Source organism: Hyperolius riggenbachi, chromosome 1, assembly GCF_040937935.1.
Source record: "Hyperolius riggenbachi isolate aHypRig1 chromosome 1, aHypRig1.pri, whole genome shotgun sequence".
NCBI classification, from domain to species: Eukaryota; Metazoa; Chordata; class Amphibia; order Anura; family Hyperoliidae; genus Hyperolius; species Hyperolius riggenbachi.
Genome location: NC_090646.1, coordinates 541797684 through 541822165, shown reverse-complemented (window position 1 = coordinate 541822165; position 24482 = coordinate 541797684). Strand labels below are relative to the sequence as shown.

The 24482-nt window shown below is 42.5% G+C and overlaps 1 pseudogene; it reads left to right on the top strand.

Moving 5' to 3' along the window:
• Positions 1-24482, top strand: part of LOC137535075 (uncharacterized) — a 65188-nt pseudogene that overhangs the window by 31012 nt on the left and 9694 nt on the right.

Sequence of the window (24482 nt, the reverse complement as noted above, 5' to 3'; positions counted from 1 at the left end):
GATGCGGTGGCCTTTTTGACAGTGATTCTGGGCTGGTTGGCTGGTGGTGATGCTGAGCTGGCTGGCCTGGATAGTTTAGGTAGTGACAGGTGCCCCCTAGTTAAGGTAGCGCCAGGAGTCCCCCAGTTTAGGTAGTGACAGGAGCCCCCCCAGTTAAGGTAGTGACAGGAAGCCCCCAGTTCAGTCAGTGACAGGAGCCCCCCAGTGTATGTAGTGACAGGAGCCCCCAGTTTAGGTAGTGAGTGATAGGGACCCCCAGGTTAGGTAGTGACTGACAGGCGCCCGCCAGGTTAGGTTGTGAGTGACAGGAACCCCCAGGTTAGGTAGTGAGTAACAGGCGCCCCCCAGGTTAGGTTGTGAGTGACAGGGACCCCCAGGTTAGGTAGTGAGTGACAGGTGCCCCCCAGGTTAGGTAGTGAGTGACAGGGGCCCCCCAGGTTAGGTAGTGAGTAACAGGGGCCCCCCAGGTTAGGTAGTGAGTGACAGGGACCACCACATTAGGTAGTGAGTGACAGGCGCCCCAAGTTAGGTTGTGAGTGACAGGGACCCCCAGTTAGGTAGTGAGTGACAGGCGCTCCCCAGTTAGGTAGTGAGTGACAGACGGCATCCCCCACTTTAGAGCCCCCCCGGGCCCGCTTAGGGCCGTTTTTGGGGTGCTGGAGGGGTTGCAGCATGAGGGGAGAGCTTGGTGGCACGTCGGTGGGGCTCTCCCCTCTGTGCTCTCCTCTCCAGCATTAAATAGTCCATATGCAGGCGGTGGGGCAGCAGCGGCAGATACATACCTTCCGTGCGCTCCACGGATGCGTCTCTCTCTCAAGCCTCTGACGCGACTTCCTGTATAAACAGGAAGTCGCGTCAGACACTAGAGGGAGAACCATCCGCGCTGGAGCGCACGGAAGGTATGTATCTGACGCTGCCCCGCCGCCTGCATATAGACTATTTAATGCTGGAGGGGAAAGTGCAGAGCCCACCGACGTGCCACCAAGCTCTTCCCTCATGCTGCAACCCCTCCAGCACCTAGCAGGGAATCCTGCTGCGGGCCCCCTGTGACGTAGGGCTCAGGGCAGGCCCCATAGCAACGCTATGGTTGCTATGGCGATTGCTACGCCCCTGCCTGTGTATGTCCCATTCCATCTGACTGCACATCTGAATCTGACAAACGACTGCATCTTTCGAGTTATCCAATTTACCAGAATTCACCAGCAATTCTCCACAATTCAACATCACACCAAGGTCACTCCCTCTCAGCCCTCTTCTATCATATCTCCACCGCCCCTTTAGGTTGTAAGCCTTTGGCAGGGCGCTCCCTCCTTGTGTATCCTACTTGATTGTGCATCCTGCTCAGGGCCGGATTGGTACTTTTAACTGTCCAAGGCCCGCCACTATCTCCAACTGCCCCATGACAACAGAGGGGTAGGATAGGGTTATGATGGGGAGGGGTGGTGGTTAGGAATACTGAGAGATTAGTAGAACAGGGTTAGGCATTTCCAAGGAGTCAAAGTTAGGCAAAAGTAACATAAATGCAATTAGGGGAGATTAAAGGCTGGGTCCTTGTGCAATTTTGGGTGAGGCTATGAATTTGTGATTAGAATTATGGGAAAAGTAATAAAATGAAGTATCAGGTTAGGGTTACTGATCACAAGTTTAGGGTGATTAAATTGACAGTCCGTGACATGATGACTATGTACTCTGTAAAGTGCTGCAGGAGAGGTCTGCTCTATATAAATACATAATAATAATATGGTAGGACATTAGACTATTACCTAATACACACGGTACAATTTTACACGCGATAGATGGATCCGATAGATAAAATCCGTCATGTCCGATATTGCTCCCGATCTTTTACATGCTGGATTTCTCATAGCGGTGAATGGAAAGAGATAAGAAAAATGAATGAAGATAAGAGAATGGAGCGCAGAATCGTGTGCAGAATCGTGCGGGAAAGGCCATTGGGTTGCAAAATCGCACAGAAAATCTCACCGTGTGTACCCAGCATATGACTATGGTAGGATTAGATAGTGAGCTCCTCTGAGGACAGTCAGTGACATGACTATGTACTCTGTAAAGTGCTGCAGAAGGTGTCAGTGCTATATAAATACATAATAATAATATGGTAGGACATTAGACTATGACTGGAAAATAAAATGACTGATAGAAGAAGAGAAGAGAGAGATTGGGGTTACGGAATGCAATATAGGAGAGAAAAGAGAGGGGAAGTGAGAGGGAAAAAGAGCACAAGGTGAAAGAGAGAACACTACATGGCAGAAAGAGAAGAGAAAAAGAAGGGAGGGGGAGGAAAGTGAAGAGAGAGGAGGAGGAGGAAGGGAGACATTTTATTTACTAGGACTGCAGTCTTATTAGTCAGTTTTAGCTGTTCAGTTTGTGTCTCCACAGGCCTTGTAATAGAAGAGTGGAACTCAAGGAAATGAGAGAGTGAAAGGAAGAGTAGAGAGGAAGAGTAGAGAAACTGAGAAAGAATAGCAACTAGTTTGAATCAGGAAGAATGGGTAATCAGCAGCAGCCTCCATCTCCTCCCTTCGTCATCCTAATAACGGCGTTGTTAAATGCCTGACCGAGGTCCCTTCAAAACAAGTTCCTTACCCATATTCACTGCTGATTGCGGACCTTGCTGAATGTTAAATCTCCCAGCAGTGAGGCTGTGTGTCAGCCAAGCAGTACGGAGAGACAGTGGGTGGGACTTCACAACACAGTTACAGGACAGGCATCATTGTCACTGTTCTCTCACTCATCGCTCATTGCCCCCTTGCTTCCCCGGCATCCAGACCCAGCCGTCTGTACTCCGTAGCAGCTATGTACAGCAAGCTCTGAAGCAGGGTGGCCGTGGGCCGGTGATGTGTCGGGCCTGGCTGGCTGCTAATGTGCACACATGCACAACGTACACTGCACAGCTGGCAGGAAAATACCGCGGTAGAGCGATCATGTGACTTCTGAGCAGCAAATGTTTGGGCAGGTAAACTGCTAGTACCTGCCTGCAGGCCTCCTTGCTGTTCTGGCGCCCTAATGCATGGCCCTGATCCTGCACACAGAATAATGGGAACTTGAATTACTTGGACTATTACTCCAGTGTAGGGGTTCGATTCAGTAAACCGTGCTAACTGTTAGCACGCCTGTGAAAAACCCTATATCATGCCTAAAGTTAGTTTAGGCATGATAAATACACATCGCGCGCAAAGTCCCGCACGCAAAACTTTGCGCACGCACAGCACGGTGCGAGCGAAACGGCGCATCGTGGTGCGACGAAAACGGCGCACCTGATGTGACTATAAGGTCGCATGGGATGCGACCTTAGCATTTCCCATTGGGACGTTAAGGTCGCATCCCCTGCGACCTTATAGGCGCATCGGGTGCGCCATTTTCATCACACCATGATGCGCCATTTCGTGTGCACGCACAAAGTTTTGTGCGCTGGACTTTGCGCACGATGTGAATTTAGTAAACAATGCTAACCCAGTTAGCACCCTAGTTAACATGCCCAAAGTGTTTAGGCGTGCTAACTGGGTTAGCACCGTTTACTGAATCGAGCCCTATGTCTGGCATTGTGTACCTTATTGCTTATTGTCTATATTGTGTCGTCTGTCAACAGTGTTACCAATATCTGTAACTCTGTTTATAGTACAGCACTGCGTAATATGTTGGTGCTATACAAAATCCAATACATAATAATAATAATAAAAAGAGACCTCAAGAGAAAACATACAGAAGGTATCATTGCTGACTTAGACATTTGCATTGATTAGCAATGCACGCCTTCTACATTGCACATCTGCATGCTTGTTTCAATAAAAATATTTAAAATACTGGTGGCTGACGGCTGTGGATCCTTCTTTCCAGCAGAGTGGGAGTTCCTTCCTCAGCATAGAGCAAATCACCTGGCCCCACCCAACTCTTCTTTGAGCTAAAACAAATGAACTGTTTGTGGCCAGAACTGAAGTTAAAGTCCTTTCCTTCTCAATGCGTAATAAATTACTTTACCTTTACTACACCCTATCCAGTGTGTGCATGAAAGCCATGTGTACCTCTCATCACCTTGTCTTACCTGCAGCTGCAGTAAGAAGCTATATAATAAGTAGAAGAGTAGCATGCACTCTCCATGGAAAGTAGAGCAACTATCACTTAAAGTGGGACGAAACTCCATATTAGCTGAAAAAAATAAGAAAATACTTATTTAGCTTACCTGTCCTGTTGTTTTTAGTGTTCACTGTGTCCACCTTCAGATTTAGGAGAAATGTGATATGAAAAATAATTTGCCGTGGCCCGTGACATCACTTTTGCCCAAACCCAGCTCAGTGTTAATTTTCTCTCCCCACGGCTACAATTTACTGTTTCTCCCACAGCAAATATCACCTAGTCTTAGGTTAGACAACAGGCTGACATTATTGAGTAAACTCTTCAAAGGGAGGGGGGTTATTACCTTCTGGTCAGAATGTCCTTATCTTATCTGGTATATGAAGCTTTCTGTTATTTGCATTCTAAAAGGGCCCATACAGTTAACGATTTTCCCGCCGATATATACAGGAGATTTGATCACTATTAAAGCCTAATCTAGACGGAGCAATCCGGCAGCTCGATTAGCCACCAGATCGCCACTTCCGCAACCCCGCGCGTACCCGACGCATCCCCGCTCGTCTGCGCGTGCGTCGGATTTGATTCCCGCTCGTCCCCGCCGGCGCTGCTTATCTTCCGTTCGATTCCCCGCTATTGTCCGCTCGCGGGCAATCGATCGGCGGCGAGATCGGACCTCTCGGATCTTATCAATTGAGCCGCATCAGCGGCTCGTTTGATAAGTTACATCGGCACGTGTGTACCTAGCTTTAAGGCTCTATTTGAAAATGTTTAATTTACGGCTGATTTTCTTGCCCTGTATTGTGCTACCCCAGTCTACAAGATGTATTGAATCTCTAAGCTGTTTAAACTTGTCTTTTTCTAGAATTCATTGTTCAAAACTCTGTTAACTGTCAGGTCGAATGTTACCCAAGTGTTCTTGAACTTGGACATTTGATATAATATCTAGTTCATTTGAAATGACCAAGTCAAGCAGAGCATGTCCCCGGCTGGTTTGCCGACTATATGAGTCAAGCAATTGTCTTGTAGTGGTAAAAATCCGTGACTTACTAGAGCGTATAGCTTCAATAACCCAGTTAATGTCTGGAAAACTAAAATCACCCATAACTTTGACCCCATTTCCTTTTTCAGTCTGCAGTGGTAACGGCACTTCCATTACATGTTATTTATGTGTAGTGGCTTATAACAAACCTTAGTAAGCAATTGACATCCTTTACTTCCACCAGAAACATTTAACCATACACATCTTTCAGCTATTTCTTTGTTCATAATAGATGAAAAAGCAGCTTTATCAAACCTACAGACCCTACACCTATTATCTCGGATCTATCCTTTCCAAAGACACTGTTCTCCTTAAATTCACCATCCAATCCTACATCAGTGTCTGTTATTCCCTCTGTATCATAGTCTTAATCTCTAATTAGCAATTCAAGGTTGTGAGTTTTACATGTAAAGCCCCATACACACCCTCAACAGTGGTCATTTATGCAGCACAATTATAAAACAACTTTTGTTGTGAAACAAGTTGAAACAACAACAAAAAAAGTTGCTTGCTATTGTTCACACAACTAATAAGACGTCAATCTAAAGCCCCATACACACGCTCAACAGCGGTCTTTTATGCAGCACAATTATCAAGCAACTTTTGTTGTGAAACAAGTTAAACAACCCCAAAAAAGTTGCTTGTTATTGTTCAAAGAACTGATAAGACTGATAAGCCGTCAATCCAACTTTCCGATCACAAGGACAGTTTCATTTTAACGTAATGGGCAGTATTCTGTTCTCACTGGTACAATCACATTTTTGGCAAATGCACTACTTGCTTCCTATTGCTTAAGCCTAACCTCACCCACTAACACAGTACAGCTTTTCCTGGCATCTAAGCCTAACCTGGTAGGGCTAGTTCACAGTGCTCAGTTGCATTTCAGAATAATTCTGCATGTCATCTTACTTCCCATACAATTCTATGGAACCGTCCACAGTACTGAGTTGTAGTTAATCATGTTATTCTGCATGAAGGCTTTGTATTAAAATCTCCATTGCAGTTCACACTCATTATAATGTACAGACTAACCAGCAAGCTCATGGTGACCCAGAACTCATTGGAGTGTGTAGGGGACTACAATGGTCCTAAAAGCCCCCTTACTAAGATGTTAAGAAAAACAAAAGTTTGCTTTCTTAAAACAGAAAGAATTTGCGATAATTCAGGTTGGAGTGAGCTTGAGATGTCTCCCAGGGCATCACTGCTGAATATATGCAAATTAACCATTGTACCCTTAGAAGCTAAACACACCTCCAGAACCGCTGGAATGCAATGATGTGTCAGCTTGTGTGCATTATGCAGCTAACCTACTATTAACCTAGCCCTGAGTCTGATTAGTAACATCCTTTTATCCTACTCTCTATTCCCAGCCCTTATAAAATAGCATCTAATCCTAATCATTGTGTATACTTCCATCCTCCAGTGTATCATTTTAGCATTGGTGTTTAGGCAGACAACAGCAGGAGCTATAGCCAATATCCGGTATATAAAGCAGGCACAAGCAAGCCATGTATTAAAAAAAAAATTCTGTGTGTCTATGGTGGCTTCCAAATGAACAGCCGCTCCCACCCAACTGCTTCAGGTGATTTTCCAAAGCCCCATCTTCCCCATTTACTTCAATGCATTGCACCTTTAGAAGGGTGGGGTGGAGGTGCCCATGAGTGTTAAAACTTTAAAACATAACATGTAAATGAGAGATAATCACTTACCTTTCCAGAAGATAAAGGCACCAGTTCAAATGGATTTTTTTTAAACAGACAACACGTTTCACAGGTCATGGCATGCTTCTTCAGGCCAATACAAAAAATGCCTTAGCAGAATAAGGAGTAGAGTGTAGGCACCTACTCTCTACTCCTTATGCTGATAATCTGCATTTATCTTCTGGAGAGCTAAGCAATTACCTCTCGTTTACACGTTACGTTTTAATGTTTTAACACCCATATACAGTGGCTTGCAAAAGTATTCGGCCCCCTTGAAGTTTTCCACTTTTTGTCATATTACTGCCACAAACATGAATCAATTTTATTGGAATTCCACATGAACGACCAATACAAAGAGGTGTACATGTGAGAAGTGGAACAAAAATCATACATGATTCCAAACATTTTTTATAAATCAATAACTGCAAAGTGAGGTGTGTCTAATTATTCAGCCCCCTTTGGTGTGAGTGCAGACAGTTGCCCATAGACATTGCCTGATGAGTGCTAATGACTAAATAGAGTGCACATGTGTGTAATCTAATGTCAGTACAAATACAGCTGCTCTGTGACGGCCAGGGATAAAGTTATTGAGAAATTTAAAGCAGGCTTAGTCTACAAAAAGATTTCCAAAGCCTTGAACATCCCACGGAGCACAGTTCAAGTGATCAATCAGAAATGGGAGGAGTATGGTACAACTGTAAACCTACCAAGATAAGGCCGTGCACCTAAACTCACAGGCTGAACAAGGAAAGCGATGATCAAAAATGCAGTCAAGAGGCCCATGGTGACTCTGGACGAACTGCAGAAGTCTATAGCTCAGGTGGGGGAATCTGTCCATAGGACAACTATTAGTCATGCACTGTACAAAGTTGGCTTTTATGGAAGAGTGGCAAGAAGAAAGCCATTGTTAACAGAAAAGCATACAAAGTCCCATTTGCAGTTTGCCACAAGCCATGTGGGGGACACAGCAACCATGTGGAAGAAGGTGCTCTGGGCAGATGAGACCAAAATTGAACTTTTTGGCCAAAATGCAAAACGCTATGTGTGGCGGAAAACTAACACTGCACATCACTCTGAACACACCATCCCCACTGTCAAATATGGTGGTGGCAGCATCATGCTCGGGGGGTGCATCTCTTCAGTAGGGACAGGGAAGCTGGTCAGAGTTGATGGAAAGATGGGTGGAGCCAAATACAGGGCAATCTTGGAAGAAAACCTCTTGGAGTCTGCAAAAGACTTGAGACTGGGGCGGAGGTTCACCTTCCAGCAGGACAACGACCCTAAACTTAAAGCCAGGGCAACAATGGAATGGTTTAAAACAAAACACATCCATGTGTTAGAATGGCCCAGTCAAAGTCCAGATCTAAATCCAATCGAGAATCTGTGGCAAGATCTGAAAACTGCTGTTCACAAAGCTGTCCATCAAATCTGACTGAGCTGGAGCTGTTTTGCAAAGATGAATGGGAAAGGATTTCAGTCTCTAGATGTGCAAAGCTGGTAGAGACATACCCTAAAAGACTGGCAGCTGTAATTGTAGCAAAAGGTGGTTCTACAAAGTATTGACTCTGGGGGCTGAATAATTACGCACACTCCACTTTGCAGTTATTGATTTGTAAAAAAAATGCTTGGAATCATGTATGATTTTCGTTCCACTTCTCACATGTACACCACTTTGTATTAGTCTTTCACGTGAAATTCCAATAAAATTGATTCATGTTTGTGGCAGTAATGTGACAAAATGTGAAAAACTTCAAGGGGGCTGAATACTTTTGTAAGCCACTGTATTTTGGGCACCTCCATCCCACCCTTCTATAATTCAGATCTCCTTTGGAGGTAATAGTTTTACAGTTTTCTGGAAAGTGAATTGAACTACAGGAAAGTGACCATCCGGTAGGACCTGGAGCACCGACCAGGGACTGTAAATTACTTGCAGGTTTACTGCAACCCACCTTTTTTGCAGGAACTGTAACCCACTTTTGTGAGTATATAATCAAATATACTTTTGTCCCCTTATACCTAACAATACTGCATTATTGGGATCCTGGTCTCTCTCTACTTCTCGTTTAGGTGCTCTTGGTCCCTACAACAACCACTGAACCCCTTTTACTTTGCACCTTTAATTCCATATTCCATTGATCTCTCATATTCTAAAGTGCTAGAGAATTTTTATGAGACAGGTCCAGCATGCAGCTATAGACAGAGTCTGTGTACCAAGTTAATCAGTTTGGTTACTTCAGCAGCTGTTACAGATTGTATACACCGATGCTTTATTTGATCTTCACAGAACAAAGCACAAATTCCCTTTAACAAGAACATAATTACACTGCTAATGATCTGCTTTAATCACAGGGCATATCCCATAAAGAGAGTAATAGGCTCACTATTAGATTGTGTCAGCACTTCTGTAAGGTATAATATAATCTCTTTCAAATACACTTGCTTCAGTAACACTTAATTAATCTGGTATAATTCTACTTTTCTGATATTTCAGTATGTGTGTGTGTGTGTGTGTCTGTGTGTGCATGCGTGTGTGTCTGTGTATGTGTGTGCATGTGTGTGTCGGTGTGTGCATGCATGTGTGTCTGTGTATATGTGTGCATGTGTGTGTCGATGTGTGCATTCATGTGTGTCTGTGTGTGTGTGCGTGTGTGGGTGCGTGTGTATGTGTGTGCATGTGTGTGTGTGTGGGTGGGTGCGTGTGTGTGTATGCGTGCGTGTCTGTGTGTGCGTGTCTGTGTATGTGTGTGAGTGTGTGTGTGTACGCTAATTCTGGAAACCTACCATTGTGCAATTTAATAAGGGCATGTCATGTGACCTAACAGAAACAATAATCGAAACATCAAGCTGGAATTAATCAATTTGATACAATTGTAGGCTTTGCTCTTTAATCACGCTTTTAGATATAAGCAATATTTCAATCTGTACAGCTGCATTAGAAAAATAAATGGGCTGCACAAAATCCATTATGTAAATGCTGAAAGGCTTACAAAGCATTTAGATGCATATAAATGAGGCATTCAGCCAGTCATGCGCAACCTTCTACAGCATGATTCCTTACGCCCTACCTTCTTAGTTCTCTTCCTGGTGCAAAAAACCGGCCACAGACACGCAAGGTAGATCGACATGAATGCAGGATCCAGTTCAGCTTGGCCAAGTGCGGCCTCCTGCTCTATGGAAAGGCATAGAAGCACCTGTAAACAGACATCTCCACAGCTTTACAACTTAGTGGATCACTTAAAGGGACTCCGAGCAGTGCCTGTGGGTATGCCTTTAAGCATACCCACAACTAATTAATTATATCCTCACACCTACCAGCATGATGTTTGTAATTATATCCCCCGGGTTCCTTGTATTTCATTGCATTGTGCTGAATGAAGCTGCCGACACTGGGGAAATTGTTGTCCTGTGTAATACAAGTAACTATGGAAAGATGCATACCACTTTGAAGCTCTATTTCTCCTCTTTCCAACGATATATAAACCTTCACCCTAAGCCTTTTAATTCTCGTTATTTTCGCGATCGAAAACCTTTATATATAGTTGGAAAGAGGATAAAGAGAGCTTCAAAATGGTATGCATCTTTCCATAGTTACTGCACTGCTCGGAGTTCCTTTAAAGTGGACCTGAAGTCAGTTTATTTACTTTATTTCCTAAGAGAGCACAGTTAACGACTTACACAAAAAGCAGTAATGTTTACATGTAAATATGTATTTTTACCTTTAAAAAAATATCAGATTTAAGGCCCGTTTCCACTACTGCGGCGCAATTTTGACGAGAAAATTGCGGCAACGAATCCGCATGTGGTTGCGGTTTCGTTGGCGTTTCTTCACGCAGAATTGCTCGCGGTTTGCGCAACACGATTTTAACCATGTCAATGCCGGCATGCATTGACATGGGTTTTTAAGCGAAAACGCATGTGGAAACGCCAGGAAAACCGCAAGACTAAAATGCTTGCGGTTTTCCTAATAATTACATTACCGACGAATCGCGCGCGGGTGTTTTTTCTGCACGACAAACCGCACAGAATCCACAGTGGAAACAGGCCCATCCACTTCTATTGCTTATGCGAATCTGCATGCAGGAAACGCATGCTGATTCGCTGTAGTGGAAACGGGCCCTTACAGTTTTGGCCCTGCCCTCTTCCCTCATTTACGATCAATATTACTGTCAAGGAAATTTGTTAAATATTGTTAACAGTTACTACAGACCAATATGAGGAAAATAAACATTAAAACATGTGAGCAAACAGCACCACCTTCTGGTTTCCACAGCAGTAGCTAAGGAATGGTTTTTATTACAATAGTAAATGTGGGTTCAAAATCATTTTAATGCACTTGGGAATTTACAAGATGATCACCTTCTAAACTGTTAGTAAATGGTTCTGCTTTCCTTTTTCCCCAATGTTTATGGATGACCACTAAAAAGAGATCATCATCCAACTTGGTTGCGACTGAATGTCTGCAGGTATACTTATTGTGAACCTGTTGTGCAAAAAGAGTCCCTAGGGGGTACTTACCTTGGGAGGGGGAAGCCTCTGAATCCTAAAGAGGCGTCCCCCATCCTTCACAGTAGAGGGGATCCAGCAGTGAGACAACCAAAGATTTCCTTGTCGGCCACTTCTCAGTGTGCACACATGTGCACTAGCAGCTTCCAGCTCGGGCTCTGTCCGAAATAGCCGAGCTTGATCGGGTTCGCTCTACTGCGCAGGCCTTGTTCTTGGAGCGGACCCGATCTTTCTCGGCTATTTCATTACTGTACCTTTACGCAGTGGCAGCGTAATTTTTTTTTGGTTCCCAGCACAAGATCAGGCTGTCCGAGGAGTATAGGGGAAGCCTCATTAGGATCCAAAGACTTCTTCCTCCTGAGGTAAGTACCCCCAGGGACACTTTTTTGCTTACAGGTGTTCATTAAAGAGGAACTTTACTGAAATATAGTGTGTGTGTGTGCGTGCGTGCGTGCGTGCGTGTGTGTGTGTGTGTGTGTGTGGTGGTGGTGGTGGGTGGGGGGAGGGGGGGGTTAATCAACACATTGTAAAGTACAAAGTTAAGATAATAGGGGATAGATCGTTGTTCAATCCCCTGTGAACCAGCAATTCATCATCTACTGATAGCAGTGAAAAAAACAGACAGTACCTACTGCCATTATCTATAAACACACCTGCTAACAATGTGATGGTGCCAAAGGGTTTATGTAGAAATAAAATCTATTTTCTAAATTATAATAATAAATCGCAGCCTTTTTTCAGCTGCATGATGACAAATATAAAATATTTTACATTTATTGGAGAAGCCCCTCCCTTCCTTTCATATTGTCGGGACAGAATCCGGCAAACGGGGGGAATAGCAAATGGCTGCCACCTGTATAACTCTAGTTATGGAAAGAGAATGGTGAAAAGCATGCACTGAAATGCTCATAGGCTTGAAGGAGTGTTTAGTTATCTTTGTATGTGTCAGAGAGGTGCAACTAAATATTTTGAATTAAAAAAATGTTTGGTTTGGATCCGCTTTAAGTTCCTCTTTTAAAGTGCTCCTGTAGTTATTTAAAGCGCTTATTGTCACCTTAAAAATCAAATTGCAACAGCAACTGGTCTTAGTGTATTAAGTGATAAAGATGCTAATCCTGCATTCAAAACTTGCAAAACTTGTTCTGCTGTTATGGTTTGGAGTTATCATATACTTTAGGAGCACTGGCCCTAGTGCCAAACAGTGCCAAAGAGTTGAATGCTGGGAGTTCTTTTTATCTATAATATATTCCTCCTCTTCCGTTTATTTCCCTGCTTAGCTGCTTATCAGAAACACCCTCTGATTACTTGTGTTTACAAGCAAGGCTGAGGTGACTCAGTGATTGGATGTGTAAATAAAAAAAAGACAGTGCAGTTGTTAGTATACACCTCAGTAGGAGTGTCTGAAGACTCTGGGAGGAGAGCAGCTAATGAATACACAATGAGCAAGAGAAGGGAGGGGGGGGGGAACAAGAGTCAGAGAGGATATGTCATCATTAGCTTGGCAAGATGGCCACTGCCTAGAATAGGATTTTCTGCTATTCCTTTACAAAATTCACAGGAATCATTATGTGGATAGCACAATACATCTGTTATGTAAGTAGAAGTAGTATTTATTTACATATATATGTGTTTTTTATTCATAGGTTAGCATGGGTGTCGCTTGTTCTTTAAAAAAAAACAAAAAAAAACAGTATGTCATGTGACCTCTGCTATAGTGTAGGAATTTTACAATTAGACAGAAAAATTATGGAAACCCCCCAAAAAGCTCCCCAGTGTGAATGGGCCCTTAGGCCAACACTAGAGGTCGCCAGCGATTTAAAGCACTGCAGAAATTGCCCAAAAAGCTCCCCGGTGTGAATGGGCCCTTAGGCCCGGGCCCACTAGAGCTGTTTGTGGCAATCCCAAAAGTGCTGGCCTAATAAAAGTATATAGCAGTGATTCCACAGGAGCGATTGCAATACTGCAATCATGGTGCCTGCAGCATTTTTGGAGCGATTTCATGAAGGGAATGCAGGGCCAGAATCACAGCCCCTGAAATCTCTCCGGAAATCCCTCTGTTTTTAGTACCAAAATGTCGTTTTTCAGAGTAAGTCCCAGTCCTAAGACCTAAATTATTTAATACACCCTAACAGGAGTGATGTTGGCAAACAATTCACCAGCGAATAGGTATGGGCAGCCTGACCCCTGTGCTACTTCCGGGTCGCAATGACTCACAGTGGTACGCATGCCCTGGGCCGGAAGCGTTCATTAGTACGCATGCCCTGGCCTGGCAATGCACATCCTAGATTGCGCACCTGTAGCCGGGCACGCTTTGTGGCGTCACGCTCATGCACAATCAAGGACGGGCATCCCCGGATCAGGGCATGCGTAATAATGAACGCATCCGACCCAGGGCATGCGTACTACTGCGGGTCATTGCGACCCGGAAGTGGTACAGGGGTCAGGCTGCCCATAGCTTCGCAGCGAGCAGTGCTATAGAAAATGTAATCACCATATGTGTAACAATGATATAAAAAAAAAGTCACGCTGACTCATTTTTCTATTTTTTTTTATTCAGCAATACATGTATAAGTCCCTAAGAATTACTGAGTTGTCTAATAATGGTAAATAATTTTAATATTTGCTTTATTTATTACCACCATTTAGCCTCCTATTTTGCTACTAAATGACATTCATAATTTTTCAATTAGCTTTTTCACATTGTGGAAAGTCAATATATGCAGAGTAATATCAGATTGTTAAATAAGCAAAACCGTCAGCATTGAAAAATATGGCAAAATATAATTTCTGAGTTTCTATAGAGAGGCCTAATTGAGGCAGCCTTCTCAGATGCAATGCGGTGTAATTCACCAGGAGGAATGACATGCAGCTGACACTACTCCCATTTCATTGCATAGCTGGAAAGCACAACTAGAAATACAGAAGAGGTTTTTTATACTGCAATTCTCAGCCAATATTGAACTTTCAGTGTTGGATGAAGTTATTATTTAAAATCATCCCATAGACTATATAATGTGAGTAATACGCAACTCAAAGCAATGAATCCATGGAAAATTGTAAACTCGTAGATGTTAAAGCGGAATATAACCCTGCATTTCAACTTTGCTCTAAAATATTATTTACAGCATATTATATGCAAAAAGCATTTTTTTTTTTACTAGACCAGCATTGGAAGGGTTAAACACAGACGTTTCAAGTTCCGTGGAGAGATATGCAGAAGTTCAGATTGTTACATTCTATGTATCTATTGATAAACAGTTACACACTCTTTGGCAGTCCTCCAAGCTCCTTCTCAGTCAGAGAGATGAGTCATTCAACACTTCGATACATTTCTGTAAACAAAATGTATCTCTTTTCAGCTTCGGATGCGTCTGCAGAAATCTAAAGGAACTTTAAAGCCCTGTGTAACCCTTCCAATGCTGGTCTAGTAAAAAAAAAATGCTGGTTGCATATAATATACTGTAAATAATGTTTTAGAGCAAAGTTGAAATGCAGGGTTATATTCCGCTTTAAAGACACAGTTTAATGTTACAAAAGCTGCTTGTAGATCACTCAAAGAAAATCAAATAGATTTAGCATAATGGTAACAGTTACCATAGGTTTGTAAATAATCATGCACACAATACATACATTACAAAGAAGCACATAACATTGCAAAACGCCTCTGCATGCCAGCCAAGAGAAAAAGTAGATTAGTAAAGTGGACCTGAACTCTTGCACAGGATAGAAGGAAAACAGGGAAATACACTCTGTGTGTATTTAGAGAGTTTAGCCTGTCTCATTCCCCCTCATCTGTGACTTATCACAGGTGTTATTTGATCTCTCAGCTGTATCAGCTCAGGAATCTTGGCAGTCCTCAGCAGAGCAGATACTTTGTAAACACAGGATGTTTACCCTATGTCTGTTTCCATGAAAGCAGGAAATAGACACACTGCAGATTTATTGCAGGATTTGTATCAGCCGTAACAAATAAATGTTTTTCTTTACATGTTATTATGCTGTTGCTTATCTTTTAGAGCAGAGAGGAAGTTTTGAGTTCAGGTGCACTTTAAGTTCTGGTTTATTTAGTAACTAAGCATGAATTTGGTTACCTTTCAAACATCGCTTTTACTTTAAACGCCCATTCTTGGTTACCCTTATTAAAGTGGGATGAAATTCAAATTTAATCTATGATCTAAAGCATAGTTCCACAACCCTGCCTTCAGGGCCCACCAACAGTGCATGTTATGCAGAAAACCACAAACATGCACAGGTGATGTTGTTAGTATTGCAGCAGAGCTAGTTAACTACCTCTGTGGGTTTCCAAAAAACATGCACTGTTGGTGGGCCTTGAGGAAAGGGTTGGGGAAACCTGCTCTAAAGAACCCGAGGTGAGAGGGCTATGGAGGCTGCCATATTTATTTCCTTTTTGAACAATACCAGTTGCCTGGTAGTCCTGCTGATCTCTTTGGCTGAAGTATTTTCCAAATCACACTCCTGTCCTGAAACAAGCACATGGCTAAACCAGTTGAACTTGAGTCAGACCACCTGATCCTCATGCTTGTTCAGGGTGTATGGCTTAAACTATTATGCAGGGAATACACGGTACGTTTTTCGTGCTCGATTTCGCGTCAGATCGATTTTCGCGTTCGATTCCACGCTCGGTTCGCTTATCATCCTTATCTTTCTGCATTGTTCGCTTATCTGTACGCATTGTTCCCTATGCGAAATCGAGCGCGGAATCGATCTGGCAGGGTATCGGACAGGTCGGAAATTATCAATCGAGCCATCTTAATGGCTCAAAAACGTACCATGTATTCCCAGCATTTGACACACAAGATCAGGAAGACAACCAGGCAACTTGCATTATCTAAAAGGAAATAAATATGACAGCCTCTATTTTGACCACTGTTCAGGTTTGCATTCTGCAGGTCTCTGGAAGAGAGATCTTTTGTCAGTATTGCAGCTTGCTGCTGAGGAATTTGCATACATTCGTTATGCAAATCCCCTACCTGCCTCCTGTGATGACTGGCAGTATAAAGGTTGGGATTACCCACAGTCCTTTGCTGGTCATTCCTTCAGGGTTTGTAGTAAACACTCCTAGAGAGTGTCAGCCATGCTACTTCTTGTTGAAGTTATCTTAGAGTAATTCTGGGGACTGCACTAGGCAGTTTCTTTAGTGCCGTTAGGATTGCTTATCTGTTTGTTTGTCTGTTGCGACTGTCCTGTCCCAGCAGTGGTCGATAGGAAGTTGTTCTGTGTGTCTGGGTGCTAACCGGAACAGCGGTTGTTACTGGTAGCCCCTTCTGATCTGTCTTCCCTGGATCGCACTCGCCTTGCGCTAGTGCTGTGGATCCTTCTGTTCTGTCTACCTGGATCGCACTCGCCTTGAGCTAGTGCTGTGGATCCTTCTGATCTGTCTACCTGGATCGCACTCGCCTTGAGCTAGTGCTGTGGATCCTTCTGATCTGTCTTCCTGGATCGCACTAGTCTCTGGAGCTGGTGCTGTGGATCCTTCTGATCTGTCTTCCTGGATCGCACTAACCGCTAGCGGTAGCGGCTGTGGATCTTTCTGATCTGTGTTGGATCCTTTCTGCCTAGTTCCTGTTTCACGTTTGTCTGTCTTGTCTGATACGAACGCTTGCTGTAGGCTCGGTGAGGTAACCGTTAAGCAAGCGCTCGCGTTCTCTGTTTCGTGTTTGGCTGTCTTTGGTTAGTTAGGCGTGCTTGTCTCTGTTGTGCGTAACACGCGGAGACTGCGCACAAACGTGTGCACTGTTGCGATTGAGTGCGGTGTTCGCGTTCAGCTAGCGTTTGTTATTTTCCTTATCTTTCTCTTTGTATGATTTGCTGTGCCTTTGCTACCCTGATGCTCTGTGCTGCTCAGTCTTGTGTCGCTATTGGCAATCGCCATTCTTGCGATTGCGTTTCCTACTTCGTTTCCGCCGTTGTGTGTTCGCCGTTGCTGGGTGGCGACTAGTTTGGTGGGCACACATTGGTTCTGTCCCTTTGCTCTGTTCCCTGTGGGCTATCCAGCCCTGCCTGATTGTACCTCGTCCTGGATCTGTACAATTCCCATTTGGCATCTGTGGCTGTGCAGCGGCTGTGTTCGCCTGTACTCCACAGCACCATCTGCCGGTGGGAATTGCCCTCTGCGGGTGCATAGCACCTAGCCTGGGTGTCCTCAATTATACGCTTGTGGAGGAAATCCGCAGCGTCAGCGCACGTCTGGTGCGCTGAACACGGAGACGATTCCACATTCGTTACACTCTCACCTCAGGATCACTTTACAGCACAAAACTATTAGCTAAAAACATATGATTGGTTTCCAATTAACTGGAAGGGTTAATTCTCAAATTTTTTACTTCACTTAAAAGATAATTGATAAGATTGTCATTCCTATATCAGAGATATCAGATTGACTTGAGCTGTACTAAACTGTGTAAACAATGCAGAAAATGCAGAAAATCTGCTTCAATCCAGGGGGTAGCAGTCTCTCCTTTATTTGCTCAGTAATCATTTAATTACAAGTCGATCTGTTTATTTGTCCTGAAACTGGCAATGCTATCAATTATTTAGTGCCAATGTGCCTTCGAATGACATTTGACCAGTCTTATACAGTTTCATATAGGTTTTTTATTGTGTTCAATGTTTAAGAGTAAAAATGTAATTTTGTGTTTCCTCCCAGTGAATGAGAAGTTCTTGATTCCCATTGACGTAGCGGAGATTAGGAAGGAAGATTGATAAAAACATAAGTAAAACTTACATCGGGGCCCTAAATGATAGGGAACCCCAAAGCCAAGATGTGCTCTATGCAATAGGTCCCAATAGGGCATTGAATGGTGCCGCCCATCTCCTTCCTGACTAGTTTCGAACTCTAACGTCCTCAGGGGAGCTTTTTATTTCTCCCAAGTTTTCCTTAAAAGTCTGCAATGCTGTCTAGTAAGATGGCAAAAAAAGCATTTCTGGTATTTACTTGTAATGTAAACCATATCTTTCTAAGACATAAATTACTTCCTAGTTGAAGACAGGCAAAGCGTTAAGCAGTTTTGTCAGTGGAACAAGACACTTGTGTCGGGCTTATTGCTTACGCAATGGAGACATTCTGAAATACAATATTTTCTTTAATTTGTTAAGCCAGCCGCAAGTTGATACCTTTACAACCTCATTTATTTCATGCAGCATGCAGAACACATTAATGCGTAATGACAGAAATCGTAAAACATTCCAAGGCTTTTTGAACATTTATTTTTTCAGGAAAGAAAATATTTTCTGATAGATGATTTTACAAAGAAATAAAGCAATTACTTTTTGCAAATGTGCATTTTCCCTAGATCTTTGTCACTGTCGCCAGAGCATTTCCGTTGTTAGGTCCTGGGCTTCACATTCAATCATGTGAACAGGTTCTGAGTTTATTAATTTTCTTCCAAAATTAAATAGATGAGAAAGCAGCCAGCTCTGGGCCAATAATAAAAGAACACCATAATACCGCATTAATCAACCACTGTGTTTGACAGAAATATAATCATGATTTCCAAGACAAATGCGGATGAAAAAAATTACTAGGCCTAGACGTATTATATTTAAGCCTTCCTAATTAGTCTGTTTAAATGGGAATTAATGGGGAGCGCTCAGTGGCAGACTAATTTGGTGTAAATAAACACAAAATCTTAGGCTAGGAGGTTGTAATGCTGAAAGAATGTGTTATATTGATTGTCTTAGAAATGAGGTTTCCAGGCTGTGATGTGTGGTCTGCTGTTGGTACCTGGAGGGAGGGTCAGCTCAGAGACAGGACATTAAAATGAAAAATGTACATACCATGTCATTCATATTTATTTATGATGACCTATTATATATCTACACACTTAAATATTGTGGAATTATTAAACTTCCTTTGGCTTTTAAAGTAAAAAGAAGAGAATTAAGGCTCAGTAGGAAGCAGTGATTGAAAAATCAGAGTCAACTAATAGACTGAGGAGGAGGAAATTGCAGTAAGTATCATACAATGCATTACATATTAAAACCATTCTACCTTTCATAATAATCTCTTTATCATCGAGACAAGTAAAAAGGGTGCAGGACATTTAGGTGTCGCTGGGCACCGCCATAAACTTTAATGTAAGTTATGGCTATAGCAGCGCACATAGGGTCATTTGGGCACCGGCAAAAGAAGTAGCGCAAATTATGTAAAAAAAACGGTGCAATTCAGCAGCCAGCAACAGGTGGCAGACAAATTGTATCTTACCCCTGAATCCATGGTGGCCTGGAAGGGGAATAGTAATCTACGCTGTCAGGAAATTTGCAATAGTAGGGTGAGACATTTTTTGGCTTCACCCTGCGCCCAAATTTCCCGCCGCACTTTTTACAAATAAGCTTTTATCATAACTATTTATTTATGTTCTTTAAATGCTCCAAAAACTGCTATATAACAGGTACAGTGCTAAACAACCATAACAGTAGCAATGTTTGTTTGTCTATACCTTCCGGACATGGATACTCCGTATAGCATGGTTAAGTTCCATCTTTTTTTAAGTAAGCGTTACTGTTTTCTACTCCCCCAAAATCTACCATGAAAATTCCATAAAGTACTTAAAAGGAATCCTGGGAACACCCTACCTAATGTTTATATAATTCTCCCCATAACCAGCAACAATATTTGTTACATCTGCAAAATAGTGGAAGATGCAGCTCTGCCTCACGACCTGGTTAAAGTGCAACTCCACTTCTGTTATTACAGGGAACCTGAAGTGAGAAGTATATGGAGGCTGACATTTTCAGTCTTTAGTAAACAACTACAGGTGCCAGACTTATGTTCTGATGTTATGCCTCTATTACTGTAAAACACTGGTCCAGAATGAGCATGCAGATCAGATGCTTTGACTCAGGTCTGCCTCCAGAGGGTGCATGTTCGTTGCAGGTGTGTGAGTCTGAATGAACTAAAAGCTCAGCATGACAGCCAGGCAACTGGCATTGTTTATAAGAGAATCGAGATAGCAGCTTTCATATTCATCTTTCATATTAATCTTTAAGAAGGCCCTCAAAACTCACCTTTTCCCTCTGGCATACCACTCCTCACAAGTGCTCTAAACCCGCAGCTGAACTCTGGTCCCCTACCTCTCGTGTCCATACCTCTCCCTCTAGATTGTAAGCCTTTGGGCAGGGTCCTCCTCCTTTTGTGTCCTACCTGATCATGCACCTCCATTACTGTGCACCCATGCTATGCATTTTAGTGAACCTAACTTGCCTAATCTCCATGCTCCCCTCCAGTGACTGACTAAGCATTATCTTGTACTCATACTATGCTGCGTGATCTGGTCTTTCTTGTATTCCTGTATTGTCATGTTGCTGTATGTCACTCCTAAATATTGTCTGTAACCTAAAGTAATGTCCAGCGTTGCATAATATGTTGGCAGTTTATAAATACAACAAATAAATAATAAATAAATAAATCTCACTTCAAGTACCCTTTAAATATTCGATCATAGTTCAGTTCTGCACATTGATAAATGAATGGCAAACATTATTCCAGCCTGTTCTACTCCACAGTGACCCTTACAGATACTGACATTGTAAGTGTCAAAGCTGCTGCCAGCTTAGTGCAGGTGTGGAAAATAAGCAACTATTATTGCTTTAATTATATAAGTGGTGAGAGTGCATTAGCTACACCCTTCCTACTATCTCCCACCCAACCGATTATTAAAGCAAAGTGCATTTAAGCAAATGGAGTAGAAGAGTAGACACATCCCAATGAAGTATTTCTCTGGCCTCTGCACCAGTAACAAGGTTGGAATACAATCACACCAGATAGTGGTGAGGCGACCTTTCCTGGAATTCTCCAACTTATCTCTCAAAAGAGGAAACGCTAATGGTGGCCATACATGGTACAATTTTTTATTTTTTTTCGATTAGATAATTTAGTTCGATTATTCCGTTAGATTGAATATAAAGATTTTTCCAGCATGTCCGATTTGATTTTTCTCTAAAAAACGGGATAATCGTTCGAATTTCTTGATCGAAAAAAAAAAAAATATTTGTAACTTTCATTCGATTCGATCATTTAGATCGAATAAACGGGATAATCGAACGTTTTTATTGTACCATGTATGGCCACCATTATGGTGGCCATACATGGTACAATAAAAACATTCGATTATCCCGTTTATTCGATCTAAATGATCGAATCAAATGAAAGTTGAAAATATTTTTTTTTTCGATCAAGAAATTTGAACGATTATCCAGTTTTTTCGAGAAAAATCAGATCGGGCATGCTGGAAAAATCTTTATATTCGATCTAACTAAATAATCGAACTAAATTATCTAATCGAAAAAAATGAAAAATTGTACCATATATGGCCACCTTTAGGCTCACATGGCTCTTACTTAACCAGCAGATGCACATTACTAAACCTTACTGTTGGTTCAAAATATTTAAAGGCATATGTACATCTTTGGAAAATTCAAGATCCAGGTGAAAGCATCTGTTATCAAATTGAATTCCTCTATTTTTTTGTTGTGCCATTAGGAACCTCTATCAATTAAGGCCTTATTGAGCGGACACACCTTTAGTAAATGTTGCCTGTCGGGGATCAGGACCTGATCCTCTTGCATAACATTGCTGGGCCCTGCTGCACACACATGTGTCAGCTGTGTAGCTGAGGAAGCGCTTTGTTACTATGCAGGGGGGTGGGGGGTGGAGGGACAATGAATGGCTCATGCGTGAAGTAACGTGGCAGGCGGGGGATGCGGCATGAACCATGAGGTTGGCGGGGGATTGGGGTCGCTGGGGGTGAGTAGATTCGCCTGCCAAAACCATTGTGGGTTGGGGGTCGGGGGTTGCCTGCTGCCATACACATGCCTTATTGTCGGCTGAGGTGATCATTATCAGCTGCCTCAGCTGACTTAAGTCAGGCATGTGTACCAGGCTTGACAGGGAGGATCCAGAGTAAGAAACTACAGAGGCCATACTCTACTTTCCGAAGGAAAGTATAAATATGCTTATGAAAGTACTGTAGCTTTTGAGGCTTCCCAAGTGTCAAAATATGTGAAAGAATCAACTTTGTTTTTTTCTTCAGGCTCAGAAATGAGAATAAATGAAAACCAGAGCATGTGAAGTAATTTGAACAGCTGATTAGATAACATAAACAGCAGCAATGACTAAAAACCAACTGACCGCCTAAGTAGGTTAAAGCGGAATATAACCCTGCATTTCAACTTTGCTCTAAAACATTATTTACAGCATATTATATGCAAAAAGCAATTTTTTTTTTACTAGACCAGCATTGGAAGGGTTAAACACAGAGGTTTTAAGTTCCGTGCAGACGTTCAGATAGTTACATTCTATTTAGTTATATGTATATATTTAGAAATGTTACACACTCTTTGGCTGTCCTCCAACTCCTTCTCAGTGAGAGAGATGAGTCACAATAAACACTTAGATACATTTGTGTAAACAAAAAGTATCTAACTCAAGTTCGGATGCGTCTGCAAAAATCTCCAGGGACTTTAAAGCCCTGTGTAACCCTTCTAATGCTGGTCTAGTAAAAAAAAAATGCTGGTTGCATATAATATACTGTAAATAATGTTTTAGAGCAAAGTTGAAATGCAGGGTTATATTCCACTTTAACTTCATCTATTTAGCCTCTGTTAGAGACTCTGTCCACTGAGGCCCCCTGAGGTAAACTATATGGTAAACAGATTTTTCTTGACTATATATATATATACACACACACACACACACACACACACACACACACACACACACACACACACACACACACACACACACACACTCTATTTCCTAACATAAATTTCTTTAAAACAGTAAAGTACCCAGTACTAGAGAAAGGGAACATAATTGTAAACAGCCCAGCACAGTGTAATGATGATTAGCAGTTAATTTGTGTGAGTCCTGAATATGCCTTTATTTTATTATTGCCTGTGGCTAAATTAGAAGTACATTCACTAGAGGAGAAGAATTTTTTTTTTCCTTAAGAAAACATATAAAAAACATTTTATTTGTATCTAGAGATAACCAATCCTCCTGGAGAAAATTCTGCAATATCAGTGGTCATAGAGAAGCACATGGTCAATTTGGTCAGGTGATTAATTATTATTATTATTATTTAGCATTTATATAGCGCCAACATCTTCCGCAGCGCTGTACAGAGTATATAATCTTGTCACTAACTGTCTCTCAGAGTAGCTCACAATCTAATTCCCTACCATAGTCCTATGTCTATATTGTATTGTGTAATGTATGTATGTGTTGCAGTCTAGGGCCAATTTAGGGGGGAGCTAATTAACCTATCTGTATGTTTTTGGGTTGTGGGAGAAAACCGGAGTACCCGGAGGAAACCCAAGCAGACACAGGGAGAACATACAAACTCCTTGCAGATTTTGACCTGGCTGGGATTCGAAATGGGGACCCAGCGCTGCAAGGCGAGAGCGCTAACCACTATGCCACCGTGCTGCTGATTAATATATACCTCTCTGATTAGCTGCTCAGAGTCATGTGATCGCTTCTCCAGAGCAGCCATTAACTGCTTTGCTGTGCAAATTGTCCTAGAAGAATTACACCCGCTAAGGAGTTTTACTTGTTTCTTGACATGCGATTTTTTATGCATCACTGAAACCTGGATTGATGCCAATGCGGGCCCCACACTGGAAGCAACCATCCCATACAATTACTCAGTCCTAAGTGAGGGAAGACGAGACCGCAGAGGAGGGGGTGTAGCAATTTGTGGCAAAACAACTCTGCAGCTCAGAGCCCTGAATGTTGGCTCAACAAAGTCCTTTGAATGTATAGGTGCCCAGATCTCAGCTGGTAAAGGCTTCAAAATTTTAGTGGTTTATCGTCCCCCCGGAGATGCTGACCCTTTCCTACAGGAATTCCCAGAACTTCTGGCCATGCTAACTCTGTCTTATCCGAGATGGATCATCCTTGGTGACTTCAACGTCCGGGCTGATAACACTCAATCACAAGATGCAAATGAACTAATAAACCTCATGGGTGGACTAGGCTTCACACAAGTTGTAAAATCTGCTACCCACAGAGGAGGGCATACGCTAGACTTACTGTTCCACCTCGGAATGGACATTAGTAACATAACAGTAACCCCAGTGGTGTGGTCAGACCATCACATAATACAGTTTACTATTAAACATCACCCTAT